Source organism: Solanum tuberosum, unplaced genomic scaffold (assembly GCF_000226075.1).
Source record: "Solanum tuberosum cultivar DM 1-3 516 R44 unplaced genomic scaffold, SolTub_3.0 scf00280, whole genome shotgun sequence".
NCBI lineage: Eukaryota > Viridiplantae > Streptophyta > Magnoliopsida > Solanales > Solanaceae > Solanum > Solanum tuberosum.
Genome location: NW_006239205.1, coordinates 299,612 through 315,086, shown reverse-complemented (window position 1 = coordinate 315,086; position 15,475 = coordinate 299,612).

Sequence of the window (15,475 nt, the reverse complement as noted above, 5' to 3'; positions counted from 1 at the left end):
TATATATATATAACCACAATGGATATTCTTCATAGATATTCTTTAGTAATTAATTAATTAGATCAAGGAAGTCTTTCGGTTTTGAAAAGTCCTCCTTTTCCTCCAATTCCTGGAAGTCCTCCGATTCCTCCAAATCCTGGAAGTCCTCCGATTCCAGGAAGTCCTCCAAATCCTGGAAGTCCTCCTTTTCCTCCTACTATTCCCGGAGGTCCTCCTCCTCCAACTCCCGAAGGTCCTCCGATTTTGGGGAGTCCTCCAATTACTGAAGGTCCTCCGATTCCAGGCAGTCCTCCGATTCCAGGAAGTCCTCCAAATCCTGGAGGTCCTCCTTTTCCTCCTCCTATTCCCGGAGGTCCTCCAATTTTAGGAAGTCCTCCTCCTCCAATTCCCGAAGGTCCTCCAATTTTGGGGAGTCCTCCAATTCCTGAAGGTCCTCCGATTCCAGGAAGTCCTCCAAATCCGGGAAGTCCACCTTTTCCTCCTCCTATTCCCGGAGATCCTCCTCCTCCAATTCCTGGAGGTCCTCCGATTTTGGGAACTCCTCCTCCTCCAATTTTCGGAAGTCCTCCTAGTCCTGGAAGTCCTCCGATTTCGGGAAGTCCTCCTCCACCAATTCCTGAGGGTCCTCCTATCCCAGGAAGTCCTTCTATTGTTGGAAGTCCTCCAAGTTTTGGAAGTCCTTTGATTCCGGGAAGTCCTCCTCCTCCTATTGTTGGAAGTCCTCCAATATTTGGAAATCCTCCTCCGATTCCAGGAAGCCCTCCTATTCCGGGAAGTCCTCCTATTGTTGGAAGTCCTCCAATTTTTGGAAGTTCTCCTATTCCGGGAAGTCCTCCTCCTATTGTTGGAAGTCCTCCTCCTATTTTTGGAAATCCTCCTCCGATTCCAGGAAGCCCTCCTCCTATTTTTGGAAGTCCTCCTCCTATTTTTGGAAGTCCTCCAATTTTTGGAAATCCTCCTCCGATTACAGGAAGCCCTCCTATTCCGGGAAGTCCTCCTATTGTTGGAAGTCCTCCAATATTTGGAAATCCTCCTCCGATTCCAGGAAGCCCTCCTATTCCGGGAAGTCCTCCTATTGTTGGAAGTCCTCCAATATTTGGAAGTCCTCTGATTCCGGGAAGTCCTCCTCCTATTTTTGGAAGTCCTCCAATTTTTGGAAATCCTCCTCCGATTACAGGAAGCCCTCCTATTCCGGGAAGTCCTCCTATTGTTGGAAGTCCTCCAATTTTTGGAAGTCCACCAATTCCCGGAAAACCTCCCCCAAATCCCAGAAGTCCTCCTCCAAAAAATTTGGCGTCATTTGTCTCACTTGCCTCTCCTGCACCAGATATCATACACAGACATGCATGTTAATGTCCTCCTCCAATTCTTATAATTTTTGTAATAACAAACAAAACTATTAAAGAAAATTCTTCTTTATTAAAAAACTATATATAACATATTAAATATATATATTTTTTAAAATATTATTTTGCAAGGTTTTTTCGTAGATTAACTTAGGCCCTATATTTATCATACGCCCCCAATTTTTAAATGAACTAAATTTAGATGAATCAAAATGATCTAAGTAATTAAAACGGTGGCCGGGTCATTCACCCACCAAATTACTTGCGTATGGCATACTTTCATGGGCTTATTTTGTGCAACTTATAGACAAATTGACTTTCGACGAATCATGCTTGGCTAAGTTACTAAAGGTTGGGTAATTTAGGCTTTTATTAAGGAGGGAACGGAACAATTCAATTTACGAAATTAAGGTCTTAATTAAAGGAAAAGTATCACGAGTCAATTTAGATAACGATTCAAATATTTCTAAGAAAATTTATGAGACAAATAATTTGACTTTTCAAACTGTAACACCTTTACATAAAATAGGACGTAGGGAGCTTACCCTTTTTCAAGGAAGTGATGGAACTCTGAGCCAACTTCCTAGCTGCAACCTCTGATGTTGTCACAAGAAAAATAGCCAAAACAATTAGCAAAAATGCCTTCGATCCCATTTTTTTTGTTTGTTTAAATATAACTACTATTTGAATTATGATAATTGCAGAAAACTAATGAACATTTTCCCTCTATTTATAGTATTGATCAATTTGAAATTTTATATTAGTAGAGTCCCGCTAGTTATTAATTAAGTTGACAGATTAGACTAAATGAAATAACTATATATTGCATATTCCTAATTAGCTATATATGGCAACGTATAATAATTATATATGGTTAAGAATTAAACAGATCATGCTGTTTCAATTTACTATATTTAATTTATAGTATATTATTGCAATATATGCTCTAACAGAGGTAGCGTCTTTTAGTTTCCAAAAATGTTATAAATGTCTTGATTTACTAACTAGAAGTCATATTTCAATAAAAACTTCTCCGTAACAACATCATTTATCTGAATACGTTTTGATTGCTATGAAAAATTGATTCCTAAATAAACTTGTCCGTTATAGAGGATGTCAGGCTCCCAATTGGTGTTGGTGTAGGACGTGATTGATATCCGAATTAAATAACTCGTCGAGTGAACCTTGAGTTTAATTATATTTTTTGTCTATATTTGCTGAATTAATTGAAAGGGTAAGGTAGGAAATAGCCAAAATGAAACATCCAATTCAATTTACAATCTGCATTGAAATTACTGAATCAGATGAATCTGATATCGATATTCTACGTCCGCCCCTGTCTATGAGAAAGACCAAGAACAAACTCCTATTAGCCTAATTAAACATATGGCACATTAAGATACCTTTAATTTCTAAATTTCGACTTTTAAAGAGTAGCACTTTGACATTGAAACACTGGACCATATTTTCTTTTATGGTTCTAATCACTAAATAGCAAATTTTCGATAGACGTCTTGTCAGAATTTGAGTTGGCACAAATATGTTATTATTGAGTCGGATTTTGTTGTTCAAATCACTTACGAAATATACGTCGTGATTTTTTTTCGTTGATTTTGTTACTCCTTTGAGCAACGAGTTTTTTCAAGGTAAAATTCTTATGTTGATTATTCCGTACTTCACTTCTTGTTTGGATGACTAAAGAATCTTCAAACCTCAGTACTTGTGGAATTCCACTGAATATGTTGTTGTTAGATGACTCAAGAACTTGTGCATTAATTAGATGATGACACAAAATAATAGAAATTTGTTAGTTCTTTTAGCACTAAAACCCCGGAAAATTATTTTTGCTATCGAGTCTATTGATAAATTGAACCACAACATTCATTGTTTTATAGTTAGTGTTGTGTAAAAATTAAATTAAAAATAATATTCAGAAAAATCTATCCGTTATTTTTGCCCAAATCTATCTATATATAATAGGAGAGGAAAAAGTGACACATGTCAGCCCCATAAATTTTCTAGAATTTATAAATTATTAAAATCAATTTTAAAATTTGAAAATTTTTACAGTTTCTTAAATCTTGGATAATGGTGTAAAACTTTCAAAACAATTACTTTTTACGGTTTTTACTTTTAGTGGATAATAAATCACAAATTTTGTGGACAACAATATATTTTAAAAAACGGTGGATAAATCAAGACTCATTTGGAAAAGTCAAGAAACGCTTCAAAGGTTCACTCCAATATATGTTTTGAACTTATATGCCACTTTTTTTTTCTTGGAATTTGCTGTATATTGGGTGAAATTTGTTGCATACTCAAAAAGGTTTTATCACTGGATTAATATGTAATATACTTAAATTATGTAGAATATTTCTCTAAAAATAGTTATTTATCGTAGATTTATAATTCAAATAAGTGAGTAAATATATATTTTTAAATGCATACTCCTTCCGGCAAAATATGCCTACTTAGGATGAACTCATCAATGAGAAGCAATGGAGGTTGAAAGATGGAGTTATACGACAATGGAACGTATAAGATCGCAAATATTCACGGCATTTTATTCTTTATTGAATCAATACTTTTAGTTTTGTTAGAAATGTATGTTTTTGTTAATCTACGATTAGTTTAGTTTTAGCTTATTTTTAATAGAATTATACTACTCCACCACCAAGTTAATCTCTTTTGTTAATATAACCTTAACATATGGATTTTTTAAATAAGCTTTGTTCATTCTCATTGGTTTCTATCTCTATTTTTTTATTAGACGAAATAGATTTTATTAATATTTTTATGTATTTGATAGATGTTTCATGTGATTTAAAGATTGATTAGATCGAGATCACATCACCTTTTCTTGGCAAGACTTTTTGCTATTTAATTTTTTTTAAAATTAAAATCAACGATTTATCTTTTAAACATCTTACCTTATTCCTTTGTACTTTACAGGTTATTGTGCGGTGCAAATTCTCGGATAGTAAAAACACATAGCTGATGTTGCCTAAATTACTTTGTCAAAGAGTGCAAATTATCGAAATGTAATTAACAGATAGCTGATGAAACAAATTAACAATTCAAACACAAATATGGACTTCTTGCTATTCAAATTTTTCCAAAATTAGAATCGATGATTTATATTTTTAACATCTTACCTTTATTCCTTTGTACTTTGTAGGTTATTGTGCAGTGCAAACTCTTAGATCGTAAAAACAGATAGCTGATGTTACCTAAATTACTTTGTCAAAGAGTGTAAATTCTCAAATTGTAATTAACAGATAGTTGATGAAACAAATTAACAATTCAAACACAAATATAATAATTTGGGTAAATCTACATTGATAAAAGGTGATGTTTATATGTGAGTTTTTCATATTAAAATAATTTTTTGTAATTTAAATTAAGACAAGATAAATAAATAGTATAATAATAAAATTAGTTATTCAAAAATTAATGTGCTTAATGTTGCTAATGATGTGGCCGTGAAATGGAGCACTTCTAATTAGAAAGATTATATTAGTCATGAAAGTTGTATTCATCTTTTTATTTTGAATTTAAATTTTGAATTAATTCAATTAGACAGTCTAACTTCTAAATACAATGTATCCTATATTTTGGACTCCTTATTGTTTCTTTATTTTAAAATATAGTCTTTATCCAAATCATCATCGTAATCTATTGAATATTGAAATTTAAAATGGTTACCTTTTCACACATGACACATGTCTATGTTTTACTATTTGAGAAAAATACACAATTATAAACTTGAAAGTGCTATTTTAAGCTCATGCACATAATTATAGTAAAACATAATTAAATAAATTGGAACAAACGAAAAATACACAACAAAAAGTCATAAATTTAATTTAAAACATTATTATATTTGAAATTATCCGCGCAACGCGCGGGTACGAATTCTAGTATGCGAATAAAAGTATAAATAATAAAAACGAAATGCTTAGACCAACAAGCATTCATGGTCTAGCTGTAGAATAGTAACCTTAGGACTTGTTTGGTGTAATGGATAAGGGAAGTTAATCTCAGGATAAATTTTAAGTACCCTTTGTTTCCTTGTTTGGTTGGAAAGTTTGGGATAACTTATCCCGGGATTATGAAACGTAGTTTTCCGATAAAAAGATCGACCTGTCATATAACTATTGTAATGAAAGATATATCTTTAGATGATGAATATGGCGAGATGTCTTCGTTAAAAAAACGAGATGGAAAAAAAATCTACAGCTATGACGTATCGTGATATGTATAATAACGGGGGATTATGGGACAAAAAATAAATCCACTTGGTTTCAGACTGGGTACAACCCAAGGTCATCATTCCCTTTGATTTTCACAACCCAAAAATTATTCTGAGGGTTTACAAGAAGATAAAAAAATAAGAGATTGTATCAAGAATTATGTACAAAAGAATATGAGAACGTCCTCTGGCATCGAGGGAATTGCACGTATAGAGATTCAAAAAAGAATCGATCTGATCCAGGTCATAATCTTTATGTAGTTCAGGTGATGTAGCAGAGGTGAATACAAATTTAGGTTCCGGTGAGGTGAGCGCAAATAGTAGTTCAGATTCAAGTTGGTTTAGTGAGGGCGACCGCGAAAGTCACCGAATGGCTCAGTACAGGGAAGGATCGTTTATACCAATACTGACAAGATTCTTTTAGCAAGTAATGGAGATATTCTAAGCATTCCATTAGTTATATATCAACGTTCCAATAAAAAGGCATCATATCCACAGTTAGCCCATTCATCCTAGTTAGCAGTTCCAGCTCCGTATCAAGGTCACGATCGATATCGTCATTAGCATCAAGATTGTCACTATCATCAATATCGTCACTATCATCAATATCGATCTCATCAAGAAGAAAACCATTAGACTTGTTATCTAGGAACTTGTTTAGAAATACCGTAATGAAAGGAACATAGGAGTTTGTCATTAGTACCGGGATAAGTTATCCCTCACATTGGGTGGTATAATAATCCCGGGACAACTTATCCCAGGATAAAATAGGTAAATGACAAATATATCCCTTTAAATCCTTTTTATACATCATTTTTCACATTTATTTATATTTACATTATTTTTAATATCATGTATAATAATATTTACTACTTCTTATTTTTATGATAATCATTCATATTTTCTATTAAAAAATTACACTATATAAATATAATTTTTATTTGACTAATTCTTATGTTTATTTTATTTTGATTTCTCATAAAAAAATTTCTCTTTAACAAACTAAAGAGGGAAGTTCTAATTTTAAGCTAAATAAAAAAAAAGTTATATTTTTAAATACACATGGTACTTATCACGGGTATACATAAACAAAAATATTTATGTTAAATAAAATAAAAGTTTTATTTTAAAAAATAATTAATTAAAGCTTGCAAAGAAAATTTTAAAAAACTAAATAAAGTGAAGGGTAATTTTGTAAACAAACAACTTGTTCTTAAAATTTATCAATATATATTATTTTGAATACAACAAACCAAACACTCCATAAGAAATAATCCAGCACAACTTATTCCATCATAATTAATCCAAACATAACTTATCCCATCATAACTCATTTTCAAACCAAACGACCCCTTACTATAGACCTTGGTTGAATTTCAGGCTCGTGCATCTTATAGTTGCGTAATTTAAAGAAATCGACTTGATTAAATTTTACAAGTATATTTTAATATTTTTAATTTTCTCATCAATTAATCGATAGACTCTATTCGGTTATTAAATAACCACACAACTTTTTGATAACCTTAAGATTTAGGTCCTCCGTATATATTTTGAAATTGATAAAATACTACATCTAAGTTTCAACTTGATTAAATTTTACAAGTATATTTTAATCTTTTTAATTTTCTCATCATTTAACCGATAGACTCTATTCGATCGGTTATTAAATAACTATACTACCTTTTGATAACCTTAAGATTTAGGTCCTCTGTATATATTTTGAAATCGATAAAATACTACATCTAAGTTTCAAATGCTTTTTCGAAAAATAAAATAAAATGCAAAATGACTTGTATTTCACTAGTTAAATATATAGATGATAATTACATGTAAAAGGAAAGAGATTTATATAAGTTGGTTCACATCCATTTATATAAAAAGAAGTATTAGCGGCAACTAGAGTCGCTACTAATTCTTGTAAATGTCGTAGCCAAAAGTATGTATTAGCGGCAACTATAACGTCAACTACTGTCGCCACTAAAACAAATAAAAATCGCCGCTAAAAGTTTGTATTAGTGGCAACTTTTGTCGCCACTAATTTCTATAAAAGTTACCGCTAAAAGTAAGTATTATCGGCAGCTATAGTCGCCACTAAAACGAATAAAAGTTGTCGCTAAAAGTAAGTATACTGGCAAATAAAATTGCCACTAAAACAAATGACAGTCGCAGCTACAAGTAAGTATTAGTGGCAACTAAAACCGCCACTACAACAAATAAAAGTCGCCGCTAAAAGTATGTATTAGTGGCAACTATAACCGCTACTAAAATAAATAAAAGTCTCCACAAAAAGATTGTATTATGGCAACTAAAACCGTCACTAATTCCTAAGTAAAGCTAGATACTTATTACATGTAATACAATTATGTACCTTCATATTTGCACATTTTGACGCCTTTATAATCAATATTTCTTCAAATCTCCTCCCTAATGTTTCCTTTGTATAAGAAGCTATTTCTCGATTTTTGCAGTTCCAAGAAATTCTTACACTCTTTATTATGCTTTCATTTCTGTCAGATACAACACACATTTTCTCTCACACCAAATTCATATTTAAACTGCGGAAAGAACCATGTCCATGAACAATCATTTTCCGTGTCAACAATTCCATAAGCTAAAGGCAATATGCAACCTTAACATAGAAACACACAACATTATGATTAATTTTAAATAATTGTTGCAGAATGTTAAATTACTTTTAAAAAAAATTAAATTCATACATTCCCCATCGAGTGTACTTGTCGATACAAATGTCCCTCAGTACGCTCTGCTAAGATGTGAAGCATCAACAACAACAACAGGCCTACATAACTCAAACCCTCTCATCATTGGCCTTAATGATATGAATAGATACATAAACTCATTTTTTTTCGACTTGTGCATCCTTATATATGAATTTGGATACACAGTTTCCAACATATATATGTATCTTGGCATCTGTCTATATCCATTAGCAGGCTTACCCCTGATCATTTCCAATGCACGTTCTTTATCCCGCCATGCTTGTTGGTAAGAAATTTCAACAACATAGAGTGCCCTAATATCAACAATTATATCGTTTGGAGTATGTTTTCTTTTATGGTTCCCCAATATTGGAGCTGTCACACCACTAACAAACCTAACAGTAGCTTGTACCTTATTTAATACTCTATCCCTCAATGGACATATATGTTCACTATTAAAGTATCTCACTTTGAATATGTTTGTATTTTTCCTAACAGACGTCTTCAATTTCCAACAACAATCATCTGAAAAACAATCTAATATGTAGCTGCAATTACACCATATATATTTGTTATTTGATCAGGTTTAATGTATCAATACATAAATAAAAACAAAAAACAGTACAAGATACATTATTACAATACATTTATTTAAATAGTGTTGTGCACACATATTAATATATATATATGTAGTTTAATGAGGACACGTTTAATCATATTCAAATACAAATTTGATGACTAATTCAAAATCCACTTATTAACCTTATTTCACACACCAATCTTAATTGATACTTTAATAAATAAAAGTATCTCAAAATGATACTTTATTGTATACACTGAACACAATACACATATTAAACACTTTTCATCTACCATTCTTAATTGATACATTAATAACTAGAAGTAAATCAAAACGAACACGATACCTAACATCTACAACTGCACGTAACACATATTATCAGTGTACCATGATAAACATATTAACAATTAAATTATAAAAAAATGAAGAACATTATCAGATATTTGTATCACATACCTTTTCTTATTAGATCTTTTAACTTTAAAATTAAAGCTATTCTTTATTTTGTATTTTTCCATTACAGCCTTTAGAGTTGCCTTATCCTTGTACAATTGCTTCACTTCCACAACATAAATATTTGTATCTGATATATAATTTTCAACCTCCATTTTTGGTATGTAATAGGAATCACCAATTTTTGATTCAACAATGCTTAGAGTCTTTGCGTCGCTTTTTCCACCCTCAACACACACAATTGCACCCTCAACAACGTATCTGATCTCGATGTTTTTTTTCAATTTATCAATATCCAATTCAGCTGCAATTGCTGAAATAAGATTAACATACGAAATATTTTCCCCAATCACTATCCCATCACTTCTGTATCGCTCGTATCTAACATCACTTTCCCATAACCCAGAATGCCTTAACAAGATCGAAATATTCATTACGAATCTTCACAAAATTGCATTCCAAATTTTTTTGAATCAAACTTCTACTGGATTTTCGAAGAACATGGAGAAGGTTTCACAATTTGAAATTTAAAATTTCTAATTCAGTTAGAGTTTTATGAACGACTGATTGGTTGAAGCAAGAAACGTACGCGTGATTTGTGGCAGTCAATTATAATTTCAGTTTTTAATTCCTTATTGTAACACATTAAACTGATAACAACAACTTATTAATTAAAGTATCCGCCTGCAATATTATGTATTTGAAAGACACTAAAAAAAGGGATTTTTGGTAATTTATGAAAGAGTAGGGATAGAAAGTAATTTCTTTCTTATACTATGTGCTTTGCATAATTTTTACTAATTATATATGGTTAAGAATTAAACAGATCATACTGTTTGAATTTACTATATTTAATTTATAGTATATTATCGTAATATATGCTCTAACAGAGGTAGCGCCTTTTAGTATCCGAAAATGTTATAAATGTCTTGATTTACTAACTAGAAGTTTCATATGATTTACTATCGTTTATCTTAATACGTTTTGATTGCTATATTAGCACATAACATGAAAATTGATTCCTAAATAAACTTGTCCGTTATAGAGGATGCCAGACTCCCAATTGGAGTTGGTGTAGGATGTGATTGATATCCGACTTAAACTAACTCGTCGAGTAAACCCTGAGTTTATATTTGTTGTTCGTATCTGCTGAAGTAATTGAAAGGGTAAGGTAGGAAATAGCCGAAATGAAACATCCAATTTAATTTACAATCCGCATTGAAATGATTGAAATTAGATGAAACTTATATCGATATTCTACGTCCGCCCCTGTCTATGAGAAAGACCAGGAACAAACTCCAATTAAACATATGGCACATTAACATACCTTTAATTTCTAAACTTCGACTTTTCAAGAGTAGCACTTTGATATTGAAACACTGGACCATATTTTCTTTTTATGGTTATAATCACTAAAATAGCAAATTTTCGATAGACGTCTTATCAAAATTTGAGTTGGTACTGATTTAGTATCTAAGCAAAATCAACCTTAATGATATCAATACAGTATATCATACTAATTTAGTATCTGTTAAGCAAAAATTATCAGTCTTGAAGGGGATATGAGCCGTAATTATTTATGAGAGAATGAGTATTTCTTGAATTACTTTGGATTTGGGTATAAACATGTAATTATTTTGCATTTTATGACTCATTTACGTAATTTTTTCAAAAAATAAATTAATTATAATATTCAGAAAATCGATTGACTTGGTCAAAATTGTGGTTAAAATCATTAAAAATAATAGATAAATTAGTCGGCATAGTCGGTAATTTAATTTTTTCACAAATTTTGTTAGTTATTTTTGCCCAAAAATGCGATTAAAAGTATAAATGAAAAAGGGAAAAAGGACAAATATATCCCCGAACTATCGTAAATGGTGTGCAGATACCCTCCGTCATACTTTTGGGACATTGGTGCCCTTGCCGTCCAAAAACTAGAGCATATATATCATTTATACAAAAAAAAATAAACAAAATGAATATATGTATATGTAATGTATCGATATTGTATAAATAATTATATAATGTATTGATATTGTATAAATAGTTACGTAATATATTGATATTGTATAAATAGTAATATAATGTGTCAATATTATATAAATAGTTATGTATAACCGTGCATATATGATATATACCCACGTATCATAAATGTATATACATTGTTATATGGTATTTATACATTGCAGCAGTTTTTCTTTCTTACTAGATGTATATTTTTTTCAATCCCGACAAACACAAATCTCCTCCAAATAGTCTCAAATTTTAGATATGAGCTCCTCTCGATGTTTTGATTCTTTTGATATATTATTCATCTAAATGATTCAAGGGTGTTGAAAGTCGAATTTCAAAATTTGAACTTGGAAGCTTTTCGGTGATATATTTCAATGGACATCCAGCTCAAATCTCTTCTAATAAGTCCCAAATTTTAAATATGAACTTCTGTATTATTCACTCGAAACGATACAAATTTGTGACAAGTCGAATTTAAAAATTTGAGTCACAAAGCTCTTCAATGCGGTTCTCTTTTTTCCATTTTTATGACTCTTTGAAATTACTAGTTTTATGTAATATCTCGTTTTAATCGGAGGTTGGCTAATGATCCGATTATGACGTTTGTTTTATTATTACTATTAAGAAAAAAATGATTATGCACTTTATTGGTTGAAGATAGGGGCTGAATGGTCATATTTTGTACAAATGATATGTGAGTCATTTTAGATAAGAAATTTTAATCCAATAGATATTTTATCTAAATGTTTTTGTCTCTTTTTTTTGGTAAACTAATGGAAATGTGTGACGTCCATTAGACCATATTTACTTGTTATAACAAATAATATATTTTATTTTTATAATTAAAATTCCCATATTTTGATGAAACTTACATATAGAAATCGTTCAAAAATTCTTTAAACTAATGATATATATACTAAATTTGTTGCTAATACAATATCGAATTCCGTAAATATACCGTTTGAAGAATCGATTTTTCATAAGCAATTCACTAGTAAATCATGTTATTCATTTCCGTTGTAGTTACTAATGAATTTTCTTCGTGCAAACGTCTAAACTTTATGAGGGGCTCAAAATGATTATTAGCTATTGAACGAGAAATTAAAAAAAGAAGAAGCTTAAATTGAATGTTATGTAAAACGGAACAAAAACAATAATTAAATACAAATTAAAAAAATAGCTTCAATTGGATTTTTGCTTAACTATTTGGATGACAAATGACAATTACTTGTAAACGAAAAGGAACGTATAAAAAGTAAGTTCTCTGATATTATTTCCCTTAAATTTATTTATATTATTAATATAATACAAAGAAACATGACATGATGACCATCCATATAGTAAATGAACGGCCACTTATCATACATTTATTCATATGTTTTATTTGGGTTTCCTACCTGGGTTTGATATTCGTTTTGGGATCTTTGATGGTGAAGTTTTATTTTAGGGAGTAAAGCATTTCCTATCAAAGCTGACTTCATACCCAGGTTTCGATTCTCTAATTGAAGATAAAAGATTAGTTACCACTCCATTGTTTGGTGGTATACATTTATTCATACTTACAATAACAAAATTAAAACACACGACATAATATATAAATAGACACCATAATTATTCTTTAGTAAGTAATTAATTATCTCCGGAAAGTCTTTGGATTCTGATAAGTCCTCTTCCGAATCATTAAAATAAGCCTCCTAGAATTGGTCCGACAATGGGAAGTCCTCTAATCAAATCTCCAAGTCCTGAAATTATTTCTCCGAAATTTCAAAAATATTTAGAATTAAAAAAAGTAACTTTTCAAACACTAACACCTTTATATAAAATGCGATTGGAAAGAAACATACCGCCATTTCCCGAGGGAGTGGTGGAACTCTGAAGCAACTTCCTAGCTTCAACCTCTGATGTTATCACAAGCAAAATAGCCAAAACAATTAGTAAAAATGCCTTCAATTCCATTTTATTTTATTTTTTGCTTAAATATAACTATTACTTGAATTATGATAATTGTATGAAACTAATGAACGTTTTGCCTCTATTTATAGTACTGATTATTTGAACTTCTTGTGAGCTAAAATTGAAAAGTTGCATCGTTAGATTATGTATGTACCAGACTAGTTATTAGTTAAGTTGGCAGATTATATATTAGACTAGTTATATATTGCATTTTCCTAATTATCTTTATATGGCAAAGTATAATTATATATGGCTGAGAATTAGTTATATTCAAAATGTTATAATCGTCTTGAATGATTGAGCTTCTTTATAACATTATCGTTATTTACGATTCAAATAATATTTTAAAACTATTATAGCACAATATTATTATAAAAAACATATAATATAACATAACATGAAAAGCTGATTCCAATTCAGTTTATGGTACATACTAAAATACTAAAGTAGTAAATCGTAACTGAATAATATGAGTAAATTAAATTTCAAGCTACTTAGTGAAAGTAACTAAAGTCACTTACATACCTTATTTTTACATCAATAAATTCACCTTATTACTTAAAAAATAATTTTAACCGGAAAATGGATTTTCTTTACTATTTTTTATAATATTGAACCAATTATATTTTTAAAGTTATCAATTCATATTTATTAATCGTTGCTATTTTTTTTAGGCCAAACAAATATGCAAACCCTTAAACTTGTCCCTTAATTTCATTTTGGCACTCCAACTCAACCTTGTTCCATTCTAACCCTTCAACTCCAATTTTTATGTTCCATTTTGACACTTCTTTCCAAAGAATCAACAAAGTGGGATGTGTGTACTTCACATGCCATTATTGTGTTAAAAAATAATGGATGAACATCATTTTTTTAAAAAAAAATATATTTTTTAGAGTTTCTTTACATTTTTGTGTAAAAAATAATCGGTTTTTTTTTTTTAGAGTTTCTGTACATTATTGTGTGAAAAAATAATCGGCAAAAGTGTGTTGATTTTTTTAAAAAACAATTAGTTAATTTAAATAACATCACATATATTTTTTTTTCATATCTAGTCTACTTGGACTAACTCAAATATCAACTTTCTAATTTTTCATTCAACTAAATACGAGTAAAAAAAAATTCATGTTCATTGCTAATTAATAACACTACAAAAAAATGTTGAAACTCGATAGACTTCGTTGGGTTGTCATTGATTTTTTTAAGAAAGAAAATCGACGCACTTTCATCGGTTATTTTTCACGCAAAAATATAGGAAAACTCTTAAAAAGAAATTGTTACTTTTTTTTATAAAAAAGAACAATGATAATCCGTCAGTTTTAATTTTTTACAATAATTAACAGATAATCGTCGATTTTTAAAATGCAAAATTGCAGTTGAATAACATATATAGAAATAAAGAAATCATAAAATTAGTGTTTTGTGATAAATGATACATAAAAGAAATAGAGTTGAAGGGTAATCTTTTATTATTTTTTTTAAAAATACTTTTTTTTTGTCTTTCACTCTCTTAGAGAATGTGTGATGCACATTCTCTGCCACATCACTTAGAAGTGCCAAAATGGAACATAAAAATTGGAGTTGAAGGGTTAAAAAGGAACAAGATTGAGTTAAAGTGTCAAAATGAAATTTAGGGACAAAATTAAAGATCTGCATATGTGTTTGGCCTTTTTTTTTATACAATTTTACACATAAATTTACATCCACATTAAAAGTACTAAATTTAGATAAATCTAGTACTGCATCCTCCCTTGTCTATGAAAAAGACATGGAACAAACTTTTATTAGACTAAATTAAACATATGGTACGTAACATACTTTTCAAAATTTATTTGGTGAAATCTGAGTTTCTGAAGGAACCAACGAATATCCGTCTATTATTTTAGCGTCAAAACTCGAGAAATTACTTGTTGTTATCGATAAATTGAACTGCAAAATTTATCAATTTTTTTGCGTCAAAATTCGGGAAATTACTTGTTACTGGCGGGTAAATCGAACCGCAAAATTTATTGTTTCATTAACGGATAGATCCAACCTGTTTTTTTTTTTTTTTTTAAATAAACTGATTGGTGCAGTCAACAATTTTATTTTATTTTATTTTTAGGATTATAAATTTCATAAAGTAATTGGATGATAATTACTTGTACTAAATTTT